This window comes from Parasteatoda tepidariorum, chromosome 2 (assembly GCF_982258835.1).
Source record: "Parasteatoda tepidariorum strain Cologne lab strain chromosome 2, Ptep-v5.0, whole genome shotgun sequence".
NCBI lineage: Eukaryota > Metazoa > Arthropoda > Arachnida > Araneae > Theridiidae > Parasteatoda > Parasteatoda tepidariorum.
Window position 1 is genome coordinate 91,293,352 of NC_141756.1, and position 14,448 is coordinate 91,307,799.

Here is a 14,448-nt window from a genome sequence, read left to right on the forward strand (position 1 = left end):
CGCAAAGGAAATGAAAGACAAGACATCGATGGATAAAGATAAATTGTTTTTTTTTAGCCGGACAAGACATTTTATTTGTGAATTTTTAGTGTTATCTATGAAAAATTTCGGATCAGATTTCGTTGAAAAGTACCAGTAAACCACATTTAACCGTAAAGTCCATTTTCACCGCAACACAATACGGGGAAAAAATTATCATATATCATATCTTTTACAGTTGTTACCTTAAAAATCATTCTCATTAAATAAAGAATATTTTACGGTAAAAATGAATATCACGGTAAAATGAACTTTACGGTTAAGTGGTAAAATGGTTACGTAAAATCCATTTTCATCGCAACATATCACGGGGAAAAAATTATCATATATCAAATCTTTTACAGTTATTACCTCAAAAATCACTCTCATTAAATAAAGAATATTTTACGGTAAAAATAAATATCACGGTAAAATGGACTTCACGATAAAATAGATTAGACGGATGTGTACTATGTACTCTACTTTATTCCGGAATTTTTTGCAATATAATTTGGCAAATATTTTTAATGGTCATGTATCAGGAATATCAGAGCAAACATTTTGTGCTTGCGTATAATTTAGGTGGTCCACTTCTAAAGTAGTGTCTTCTATTAATTATGCATGATTACATATTGCTCTTTGTGCTAATAATGACGATGTAACTTAAAATATTACTTACAAGTAAATATAAGACATGAATTACGGCTGATATCGGATATCTTTATATCATAGTACTTACAAGTTAAAAAAATATGAATAGAATAGTGACTAGGGATGCAATCAAACATTAAATTGTACTGTTTCAAATCAGTTTCTGATATGGAATTATATAACTAAATGACATAAATAAAAAGACATAATTAATGACATAACTAAATGACATAAGGAAGAGTTACACCGCATATTTTTGAGAAAATATCTTTATGCATATTTTATTTTAATTAAAATTTGCTTTTTTGGAATTCAATTGCTTCTTCAGAATTACTCGTATACTTGAAGTAACATTAAATATTAATTTTTTAATCTTTTAAAGGAACAATCTAAATATATAATCTAATTGGATGATTGAATTTTAGATCAATTTTCTATACATTCTTGAAATTTCAAATTACTTTTTTTGTAGATCTCTCCATTATATTTCTAATTATTTCTATCGTTTTATTTAGAAATATAAATGTAAAAAAACTTTGATACGATCGTTTTGATTTATATTTAGTTTTTTTTTTCTCATATGACATAATTAAATAGATATTAAAAATTTATTTATTTAATAAAACGATAGAAATAGATGTTTTTGAGCTTCAATATGAAAGATGATATTTAAGGTAGACGAACGCGAAGAATTATTTAATATTGCAAAAAGCATTATGATATTCGTAACATAAAATGTTAATTATAAAATTTATCTTTAAAAGGATTTTATTCTTTAAAATGATACTGCCGTGCTTCCATATAATTAATTTTTTAATTTAACCAATGATATTTATTTATGACAAAGGTCTTATAAGTGAATATTCATACATTTCAAAACAACATTTATTTTTTGATTTCTGCTATGCTTAACATTGATAACAAAAAATATTTAATTATAATACGTCATTCATTTGATTCATTCATTTCATTCATTCAAACGTCATTCATTTGATTATTTATTTAAATGTTTTTGATAAACGATTATCTAATATATATAATTCTCTTACGTGGCTCCCAAATTTTGGCTGTATTTCTTTTCCGCTGGTGGCATTTTTAAAGAAGTACATTTTTAAACAACTAAATAAGATTCTTTCACAACACTTAAATATTTACTTTATTTTCTTCATATATACAGAGAACAGTCGGCAAAGAATTGGGTATAATATTAAAAAAAACACAACTACTTCCACTTAGTAGGAATAACATTTACCATGACGCAATGCTAAATTCTATGCCACTATCCACATAAATGCCACTATCCACATAAATCAATTATTAATCAAAAATCGAATATCAATTACTTTTCTTTATAATGCAATAAAATCTGGCGAGCAGCTATTTAAACGATCAAACACTTCGTTTTTTTATTTGTGGCTTGAAGTTAGGCTCGCAGAAAACGCCGTTCATGGGTTAAATTTAGTAGGAATAACACAACCTGTGACGTAGGCTATAGTATACCCAATTCTGTTAGGTTAAAAAACATTTCACTAAAAAAAGAACGAATTCTAAAATAAATAAAAATAAGCAACTTAAAAATTATAAATGCTGTTGCCAGCCATAGAATTTTTTGAAAGTTAACTTAGCAACATAAATCAAAATGACATGGAAGCGCAACTAGATCAAAATTATGATCCCTGAGTGCTTGACGTAACAAATCCTTCAATTCTATTACTGTTGCATCGCCAAATGCCCAGATTAACAATTGTGTTTTTAAAGAAATTCTATAAAAAGTTTTAAATAAAAAAACTTCTATCCAGCTACTTCTACAACTGCTTCTTGAAGAACTTGACTCATTGATTAAAAATATTGTTTTAATTTCACAGTACTAACTTTACTTCTACTAACATTATTGCTATGACCCTCTTTCATTACATTTTACAACTTCATGCTAAATTTGAGGACTTTAAGTTGTTTTGTGGTTAAATACTGACATTTAGAAATGTGTACATAAAAAAGTAATATTTAGAGGTTAAGAGTTGCCTCAGAAAAATTTGAATTGTTGACTCAGAATTTAATAATGGAAACAATCGTTTTTGCGAAAAATTGAATTGTATTGCTGACATCAAAACTAAAAATATTGTGTTTCAACTTAACAATACTACCTTAATTTTACAGACATTTCGAACAAAATTAAGGTTTAGAATTGCCTCGGAGAAATTTGAATTGTTAACAATGACTTAAACAAAAAGTTTTATTTTAACTGACAAATACTATATTATAATTTTAACTTTTTCTATGACTATACTCATTTTCTTACTCTTTTCTTTGTTTTTTATACATTTTATCTTTTTGTGATAAAATAAAAAAACTTATAATTGTTCTGCTTCTGAACACTGATGAAAACACAAAATAATGGGCTTCATCAGCAATCAAAAATATATACATTTATTTTACAAATTCCATATTATTAGGGTGGCGCCCTTCAGAGAATTAAAAATACAAAATTATCTTCATCGAAGCCGATGCTTTACATCTGGCGTTCAATGGCAGACTGAACGCCAGACTTTAAGATATTATTTGCAAGTAAATCAATGTTCTAAGGTTGCTGTTGTTATTGTTGAGTATTTTTTTTTCAGGAATTCAAATTATTTTCTAAGAGATGAGAAATTCTATTGAAATATGAAAAATACAAACTAAATTCAAAGAATATTTTCAATGTAATGGAACTGAGCACTTAAAAAATTGCCGTTTTGTTTTTAAAAATAATTTACTCTTATTCCACACACAATTTAAATTGTAAGATATTGAGTAATTTTTTCAATTTTTCGCTTTTTTAATCAACTAAGCTTTATAGAATTGTAATGATCCGCGTAGCGAAAGTGCGGGTTAGTTCCCTCAAAAAAAAGTCCACCACGAAATCAAATTTCGCCCAATACTTCAACCAGGACGTGTGTCTTGTGATATTCATCCACTTTTAGATGCATCTGGATATTTTTTTTTCTGCACATGCGCTGTATAAAGCAACTACTTCAATTACTCTTATCTGGCACAGTTTCTATTATTATTTTTTTAATTTTAAAGCAATAATTTCGTTATCAGTTTAAAATTGATTCAAACGCTTTGTTTAATTTTTTTAAATATTTAAGCTATAGCAAAAGTGGCACTAGACCTAGTATATATTTCGGACATTTACCAAAGGTCTAGTCATATTAGGTCTGGTTAAGTGCCATTGCCCGGTATACATTTGACCGGTATACCCTACACTGATGTTTTTTAAGGTCAAGTGCCACTGCCCGGTATACCCTACACTGATGTTTTTTTAAGGTCAAGTGCCACTGCCCGGTATAGATTTGCCCGGTATACCCTACAGAAGTGCTTTGGTGAAATTAACAATAAAATACAGATTTATAATATATGATAGAATCTGATAAAAGTAATAAAACTAGATAATTTTCTCATGATCAAGGCAAAAAAAACATGCCATCGGTAAAATTAGCTTTCCAGTTTTTTTTTTTTCTTTACTAAATGTGAGACAATAAAAACTACAATTTTGAAAGCTAGAATTTCCGGTATACCGTTACCATATGAACGGAAAAAATTACCAAACGAGTGGCTTAAGTACCGTGTATTTCGATTTAATTACCATAATTATGGTTTCTTTCACCAAAAATGTCCTTGCTGTGCCGTACGCCAAAAAAAGGACAACCTTGAATAACTTTTGATCTAATGAGTGGTTCTTCACATTCTAGGACTCAATCTGCAGGGTTTGAGGGGATGACTACTTGCGAGGTGGATAAATAATTTTTTTTTTATTATTATTTCCAATGAGCTGCACAATCAAACTTCCCGATGAGCAGACCTAGTGCGTTCTCCAGAAGTGGTATCCACTCTTTCAGGACCACCACAATGAGTGAGATACCGTTGGCTACATTAATTTGGACGTCTAGCTTCTGCCACACTAGATGGCAGCAACGAGACTCTATTTGGATGCTAATTTAATTTTGCCGGAAATGCCAAGTAGGCACTCCAGGGATCTTTTGCATGCTGCATAATCATACGACATGGCCGCTGAGGATTTTCTGCATCTCGAAAATCTAGTGTCTGGGCCGGGAATCGAACCCGCAGACTTGGGCTCAGAAGGCTGACGACACACCAACTGCGCCACCCAGCCACTATAGGATAAATAAATACTGTGCGAGAAATAAATTTTAATAAATATTTATCAGTTTTTATTATTTCATTTAATAATAGTCGGAAAAAATTAAATTGTATGGTATACAATTTTTTGCATCATTTTATTTTATATGGTAAAAATCAAAATTTGAACGAAATCGGTTGATTAGTTCTTGACTAATCAAATTTTTGAAAAGTCGTATTTTTTGGTCCACAGTACAAGTGCTGTAATTTCGCCAGAATATTTTTATCCGTGAAAATATCGTCAGATAATAAATTGGGATTACCAGTTGAAATTGAGTTCCATAAACAAATGCAGAATTCTTTAATAAATTTCTATTCTATAGAAAACAAACCACTAATTTCCAGAAATATTATTTTTGTGCGAATCATCATAAATAAAGCAACTATGAAACTATGAAGAACTATGAAAACAACTATGAAAAACACTTAAAAAGTCGTACTTTTTGGTCCACAGTACAAGTGCTGTAATTTCGCCAGAATTTTTTTATCCGTGTAAATAACGTCAAATAATAAATTGGGATTACCAGTTGAAATTGAGTTGAAAAACACTTAGAAAGTCGTACTTTTTGGTCCACAGTACAAGTGCTGTAATTTCGCCAGAATTTTTTTATCCGTGTAAATATCGCCAAATAATAAATTGGGATTACCAGTTGAAATTGAGTTCTATAAACAAATGCAGAATTCTTTAATAAATTTCTATTCTTTAGAAAACAAATCACTAATTTCCAGAAATATTATTTTTGTGCGAATCATCTTAAATAAAGCAAACTATGAAATATTTTTAATGTGTTACATACTCGATGAGTTTTAAAAACAAAGAAAAAGTGCCGTTTATTAAACAAAATGAATGTACTTCCATTAAAACAGTTTCGCAGAAAAGTTTTTTATTACCAAACATTAACGCAAAAATCTCATTATTTACCAAAATATTTTTTGCTCCTTTTAGAACTAAAATTTCTCAAGGTCACTTGATTTAAAAGGCTGTTACAACATTTGCAGAGTGATAAAAAAAACACTTAAGCTAACGTAAAACAAATGAAATATTTAAACGAAAATAGCGGAAAGCTAATATTTTGTGTTAAAAATTTATTAAGAATTCTTTTATACGTTAGAGTTTATTAGGGAAGAAACGAAAATATTTGCTTTGTTTTTTTAACGGAAATAGTTTGCTTTTAACTAAAAGCAAACTATTTAAAAAATTATTCATCAGTTTAACTTTGCATTTGCTTTTAAAATAAAAAGAGGAATTAGAATAGAATTCTACATTACTCTTTTAAGAAAACAAAGAAGATATTTTACTCACGTGAATTTTATTTCTAGAAAGAAAAACAGTGTGGTCAAAACTACCAGAATATGGTAAAGTTTTCCGTGCTTCTGACTCTATGGGAATACCAGAAAGCTCGGTAATTATTACCAAAATGCTTTGGCAATAACTTTGATAAAATTAACAATATAAATAATATTATATGGTAAAATTTGGTAAGTGTGTTAAAATTTGGTACTTTTATCATGATATCTTAAAGCATGACATGAAAACCATTTATTTGGTTAAATTCACTATTCAGTTTTTTCAACGAATTAAAATTTTGAAAGCCAGAAATTCCCTAAAACCGTTACCATATGAACGAAAAAAAATTTTTAAAAAATGAATGACTTAAATACCGCATACTCTAGTTTCAACCCATGTTGACATGGCGTTGACGTTACATAATTATGATAATTCTGCGAGAATTCTCATTACCTAACACAGGATTGTTTCATATCAAGTAAATGTTTTTTTAATCTCTTCAAAAATAAAGTAGTAGCTAACGAAAAGAAATATTCATTTCATTAAATAAAATGAAAACTTTTTAATTGGAGCTTTTTTGCCATATAGCATTTGAAAAATTCCGTCATTTATGGGCTTTAATACCATAATTGTGGATTTGTTCTAGTTGTGCATAATGACTATGTCATTACCATACAGTACGGAAAATTTATCAAAATTTTTTTCGCTTCCGTGAGTAATGTCCGGTTTGAATAATAAAATAATGATTGCTAAAATACACTGAACTTTAAGACAATTTCAGTAAATTCAGCTTTTATTTTTTCTGCATAGTAGGTATTATAACTTTGCATAAATTATCCTCTAAATTGAACATGACTATTCTAGTTATGCTCAGTGCACAGCATTACAAACGAAATCATAGAAAGCAAAATTATGATCAGAAATATGTGACAACTATTTTGAAACAAAAAACTTTACGTATTAAAAAGAATCAAAAGCAAAATTCTGTATGAAACAAAATTTTAATAAATTTAATGATAATTATTTAATAATAACATAAATAATTTTTTTAAATACATTCGTTAGAACTTAATTATAGGCTAATATTTTTGACCATTTCATTTTACCCATTTATTACTTTTTTCGTTGCTTTTTTATGATCATATTAGGATCATCATATTTTTTATAATCATATGTTTTATGATCATTTTTCATATTAATCAAAGAGAAAATAATGTGAACATCACTCTGAACATGATTAACAAAATTAATCCTTTATTAATTTATTTATTCTAAATAACTTTAAATTGGGTGTTGATATTCTTCGTGTGAGTTTTTAAACTGAAAACGATATTTAGATAGTTTTAACCATCATAAAACATTTTCTCTTGCTTCAAAAACAATTTTTACTCCCGAAAAAATCGTTTGCTTAAAACTACCTACAAAGCTATAATTTTAAAAAGAATATTAATGTTATTTAAGTTTTATTTTAGTTTTATTTTATTATTTTAAGGATTCCAACAAAGCTACAGAATTAAAAAAAAAAAAAAAAAAAAAAACAGTTATAGTTTTATTTTTCTTCCTTTAATTTCCTTCTTTTCATCAAAAAATTATAGCCTTAAAAACTTCTTTAATGAAAGGAGTTTTACTCTACACGTAAAAGGAATTTCTAAAGAGATAAAATTACTTTTTCCTAACTGAAATTGAATATTGATTAAAAAAAACGAAGAACTAAAACAAAAGATTTAACTTTTAGATTAAAATTAAGATGAAAGATGAAAGAAAAGTTTCTTCCGGAGTTCTTGATTTATTAAACATTTGTTCTTTTCATAATTTTACCGTTTACTACCAATGGCGAAGACAAGATATTGGATTCATCTAAAAAGGGTACTTTAAGTGACGTCAAACCAGAGGAAAACATCAATCAATTGAGATAGGGGCGTGTTCCAAAAATATCTAATTAATCATCATTGCCGACGAAAGTTGAACTGGTGAGAACTCTTTTGTCAGCTAGTTCCCGAAAGAAGAGACTTTTATTTGACATTTCTTCAAAAAATATTCATTTCTTTATTCATGTAATGACTTTTTTTCCCTTCTTTATTATTATAAGAATAATTTTAAATATCGTTTTTTTTTCTCCCACCAAAGAACATAAATTTAACGAATAAAAAGATTTTATAAATTTCAAAAAGTTTGTGGACCATTTAAGGTTCAAGATATATGTCGGACCTCTATTTAACGAAGTCTCTTTATCCAGATAATAAGTTCGTTATATGGAAAATTCGCTAAACAGAAAACCACCTTCTAAAATACTTAAGCAACACAAAACAGGTTTTAAATTCATAAGCACTAGTCATAATTAAAATAACAATCGATACATCTTTATCTTGTAAACTAGTATCTGCTATTTATTTCATAAATCTTAGCCACAAAAGAAATCTGCATAGAAGGAAATAATAGAGGTTTGCGGACCATTTAAGGTCCAAGATATACGTTGAACCTCTATTTAACGAAGTCGCTTAATATATATATATATATATATATATATATATATATATATATATATATATATATATATAATTTTGGCAGACAACTCAACTCCGTAAAGAAGTATACATTTATAATAAAAGTTCCTAATACTTTTAGGGTATCAAATTTTACTAATAATTAATTTGTTAATATAATCATGAAATATAGCATTCCTGCAACAACTAGTTTTGGGTCAGGGATGTTTAATACGTTAAATTTGCACAATTTCGCAACCAACCAATTGATTGTGGTAATGTACAATAATGATAATAATATATTATGTTAAATAAATCAATAAAATGTTGATAGATAGATAAAGATCTACCTATAAAAAAGTATGAAAAAAACTTGTAAACGAATCTCCTAATAAAAAATAAACTAAAAAAAAGTATGAAAATAAAAAAATTGAAAATTCACAGTCCAAGCAAGTCAAGAGAAAAATTTATTTGATATGATACATATTCTTTCTAAGAAGACGCTTTCGAATTTTAAATAAATTGTTTTTGCTAGTGTTCCTTTAGTCTCTTGAAGCTACGAGTTTTTAAGAAAGACATTTTTCAGAATATTAGAGAACCATGTGATTGCTTGAACAACAAAAATACATCTTTAGGAGATTGTTTCAATTAACAGATTTAATTAAAGATCGGTTCAATATATTGAGCAATCTTAGAATAAACTAACTTAATAAAGCTCTATTCGAAAATATGCGTCAAAAATCGACCCACCATTGATATAGCTGTCAATGTTTTCGGTGTTAAGGTAAACTAAAATTTTTACAATGCATGCAGTCGCATATTTCAGTTACTTTTCCCCTGTGATATTTTTATTTACTTTATTTGCTAATTTTTTGTTTGTTTATTTAGTGACAACACATATTTTCGCTCGTATTTGGAATTCATTTTTGGCTTCGTAGCAAAAATATTTCATTTACAAAACAAGCACATTTTTAGAGATATATCTGCCTTAACTCTTTCAAAAAATTATTATTTTGTCAACGTTACATAATTTTTTACCCGATTACTAAAGTTCTGCACTTAAAAATGTATTTAAGTTATCTCATTACCAAAAATGGTGGCAATTTTACATCAAAGCATTTTACAGTATAAATAACCCTGACCAAATTTAGGGTGCTGTCTCTTATAGTATAAAAGGGGAGATAATACTACGTAAAAAGTTTAATAATGAATAAGAACAACGATTTCAACAACCTGGTTTCTAACCATATAAAGTTGATTTTTTTTCTACGATTAAATATTGCTAATCACGAAATCAGTCACAAGATCAGGTTTTGTCAACACAGGTTTCAGGAAGGGGTTGATTCATTTCTTTAATATCTATAAATAAATCCTTTTTAGTTTGAGAAAAGAGCCGTGGTAGCCAAATTGTTAGAGAGTCAAACTCTGATCTCGAGGGGTCTGGGTTCGATCCTCGGGGTAGATGCGATACTCAGGGTAGATGCACCGAATAGATGCGATATACATGCTCGTAAAACCTGCGGAATCAAAAGTATTATCATCGATCTCTGAGCATGCCATGGTTAAAAAGATTTGGAGCAAATTTCTTTCCTTTTTAGATCTGTGTATAGTTATAGGAAGTGGCAACAAGATTGTGTGGTGCTGCCATCTACCAGGAAGGTTCTGAGCTAGGACGTACTTTCATCCTGGTGGTACTCTCTAGTTAAACGAAACGCGCACCTTCTTGACTTGATTAGCAAGAAGTCAATGGCTGGCGAACTTGGTTTGTCCAAGTGTCATTAGAAAGAAACAACAACACAAATAGTTTTAAAAAATATTTAAAAAGTTTTCTAAAATGATCAAATAATTGAAAAATTTATAAATCAATTGAGTTAGTTTTAGTAATCTCCTTGGAAGAGACTTTTTTGATTAAGCTGTAGTTGCAGTTGTTAATTTATGTCGCATCAGAGCTGCACAATAAGCTATTGGTGGCTGTTTGGGAAACATCCTTTTGGATAATCCAAAGACATGCTATCACAATTTTGTATCTTTGCGGAGGGGATGGCTTCCCTCTTTGGTAGCACAACGACCTGATTGCGAAGTCAAGCGCTTTACGGTAGAACAGTTTAATGGGGACCGATACCAGACAGTCTCGGTCTTTTCGTAGCCAGACGAAATTGGTCACTTATTTCAACAGTGATGCTTAACTTAGGTGTTTTAGTGGAAGCCGTGTCTTACGATTAGTCCACTGTGGGACACTTTTTTGTTGAACCTTCGCAATAACCGTTTCCGTATTCATAAAGGTATAAGGAACCTTTCTATTAATGAATGATTTTAAATAATAATTTGGTGTCATTAAAAGACGTGAAAGGAATCACTGAACACGAACTTACTCTATTGATGATCTTAATGATAATAATTCATAAAGTCGGATGCCTATATGTATATATATATAGTGGTAGTTGTATTGTCGTAAAGCTGATATAATATTATAGGTTTCTTGACAACAAATTATAAGAATATAAACGAAATTGAGTAGATTTTTAGTGGGATCTACTCCTTCACTCAATTCAAAATTAGCACTTTTATACCGTAGGCTAATTTTTAAAAAAACGAACTCTTTGCAAATGTTACAGACTTTTGGTAATGCTCCCCTCTACTCAAAATCTTCATCTTTTTAGAACCCGTCTTAAATATTTAGGATTACTAAATTCAACCTACAAGCTAGTAAGCTAATAAAGAAATGTACGAAGAATTATTAAATCAATCTGAATTTAAATTGAGAGCACTTTAATATTATTATAATTTACAAGAAAAGGTACAAACAGACAATAAATAGTTCAATTACCTGTGATCACATGGTTCATATTCATAACCATAAAAGCTATTAATATTAAATTCACACAAGGAGATTAAAAAAAGACAACACATTAAACTAAAAATGGACTAAAATACAATACATAACAACATACAATTGGCTTACGGGGTGCTGTTCAATATATGTAAAAATTTGCTGTCACTTTATTTTGTGAAACATACAGGGAGTAATATAAAGTTTAAAGGGAATCTAAATATCGTCAATTGTGAAGAAAAAAAATCATTTTAAATTCCGCTTGAAAGCGCCTTTGTTCGGAGCGTTCAACAAATCAGTGGGAATGTTATTGAAGAATTGAGAAGTTAAATATCTGAAGTCCTAGCAGAATGTATTTTTGTGAGGTATCGATATTTGTTATATTTCATTATTTTTTCGTGGGTTAATACTTCATATAATACTTTCCTTTTTTGCACTCATTTGGATTCATTTATAGAAGCAGATTTTATGGAAAAAATATGACGAATCAAAAAAATGCTTAAAGATTTGGAATGGATAATAGTCTTTACCATATTTTTGTGAGATATCGGTATTTGTTATATTTCATTAGGTTTTGGTGAGTTAATACTCCATGTAAATACTTTCCTTTTTGTACTCATTTGGATTCATTTATAGAGACAGATTTTATAGAAAAAAATATGACGAATCAAAAAATGCTTAAAGATTTGAACTGGTTAATATTCGTTAGCATATTTTTGTTAGATATCGGTATTTGTTATATTTCATTAGGTTTTCGTGGATTAATACTTCCTATTAATACTTTCTCTTTTTGCGCTCATTTGTATTCATTTATACAGACAGATTTCAATAGAAAAAATATTACGAATCAAAGAAAGGCTTAAAGATTTGAAATAATTAATATTTTTTACCATTTCTCCCCATATTTTTTTAAGATATCGATATTTGTTATATTTCATTAGGTTTTCGTGGGTTAATACTTCATGGGTTAATACATGCGAAAAAACCTAGAAATAATATTGGAATGCTACAAATGTTTGATTAAACTGTATTTAAAGTGATAAAAATTATAAATTAAAACTCCTTATTTATTCGACACATGGCTAAGATGAGATTACCATTTAAGGTTTGAATCAATGCGTAATTCAAAATACTTTATCAACTTAACTTTTTCGATGGATTTGCAAGCGCATGCTAAATTTAAATTAAAAGCAATTTCATGGATAATAAATATATTAATGTCGGTTTCTCAAAAAGATTTTTTTTATCAAAAACCACATATGTTGTTTTATCGATGTTGAGATTTAAGATGCTGATCGATGATGATCTTATGCTTATTATAATAAAGCTTTCGACAATAAGCCTTTACAACTCGGAACTTATTACGGAAATGCTGAAATAAATTACGGTAGCTGAACAATGAATAATATATTTTCTCATAAGCGTAAAGATATCTAGGCAACTATCAAAAAGAATAAAAAGTGTCAAGCTAATTATAAAATACTGGAACATAGAAAAAAATGGCAGTGGCTGTTCTCATAGTTTCAACCTGACGAAATAAAATTTTCGATCTTAATTTATATTTAAACTGTAGAATATTTTAAGATTTTACCTGAAATTCCTAGTGTTGTCTCCTCCAAATTATTTCAATTTTCAAGCACCCACTTAGGAGCAACTGCGAATAATATCCACACCTATTTGAACAAAATGAAACAATTAGAAGTGAAAAAAAACAACTTTGCATTATCTTAGCTTGACAGTTTTTCATGAGAAAAAAAATTATGATAATTTAAAAGTACACTATCAAATGATTGAATCAAATATATAAGGATGACGGGTAAAAATTCTTGCAAAATATGAAAATATACACTGAATTTTAAAAAACATTAATGCATATTGTTGCATTAAATAAAAGCTTTAAATACTTAAAGTTTAGAATGCACACTTGCAGTTATATTAAAACATGTCAGAAATTTTATTACCATCTTCGTTATGTATGTAACTTAAATGTGTTTTAATTTAGATATCAATATGGAGATATCTGTGTTAAAAATTAGTGATGTCAGTGAAATTCGGAAAACACAATGATCTAATAACGCTTATAACAAACCATCTCTCAACTGTCATAGAATCTTCTGGATAATTACTCAATTTTTAAACAATGTCACGCAATAGTGTTAACATGTTGCTCGTAGATCATGAAACTTTGCATATTTTCATTTGAGGATATCCTGTTAATCCTTGAATAGTAAATGAAAAAAAAAAGCTTAGAATTTCTAAATTTGAAATGGAAAACGATATATTGCGTGATATTAATAGGTAAAATAGATGAATAAGTGTTCTACAGAATTAATCAATAATTTCAGTGACCTATTGAATAACTTATTCAAAACCATATAGATAAAATTAAGCAGCAAAAGCTCTACAGACACAATGTATGTCGTATACTTACTAAAGGCAGGTGATAAATTAAAGTAAAATGTTATTAAATTTTATAACAAATTTTTGCTCGAAGAAAACCAAACTTGTCATCATTTGAATAGCTTTTAAAATCCCTTTTTCTCTTAAATTTCAGTTAAATATGATTGTTTACCTCTATTTTTACCTCAACACAGTGACTTAAATAAAAGGTAGATACATTTTAAAAGAGTATAAGAATCGAGACTTATCAACCAATAAAAATAAGTTTCTGAAGACCTATTAAATCTAGCTTTAAATAAATTTTAAATACATTTTAAAAATGACTCGAAAAAATATTTTAACCCAAAACTTAACATTATACTTAAACCTAAGTGTCTATATTCAAAGAAAAACAATAATTAGGAAGATTGTGGATGGATTATTACCTTTAACTGTGAAATATGACGCCCGGCTGCGCAGTCTGGCTTCTGTTTTTCGCCGTCACTACTTAAAGGCTGTTCTCACTGCTTACAAAAAATTCTTGGAAGCGAATTAGGAGATGCGAGCGACAATCTGATTAACAAGATTTCACGGGTGGGTATAATTAACTAATCAGGTTC

At 28.5% G+C, this 14,448-nt stretch overlaps 1 protein-coding gene across 2 annotated transcripts in view; it reads right to left on the reverse strand.

The window, feature by feature from the left end:
• Positions 1-14,448, reverse strand: part of LOC122268286 (acetylcholinesterase-like) — a 132,215-nt gene that overhangs the window by 73,750 nt on the left and 44,017 nt on the right. For both annotated transcript variants that reach the window (XM_087157731.1, XM_087157732.1), the window contains exon 2: positions 13,041-13,122. The gene's annotated coding sequence lies outside the window, so the exon portion shown is untranslated. The remainder of the gene's footprint in view (positions 1-13,040; positions 13,123-14,448) is intronic.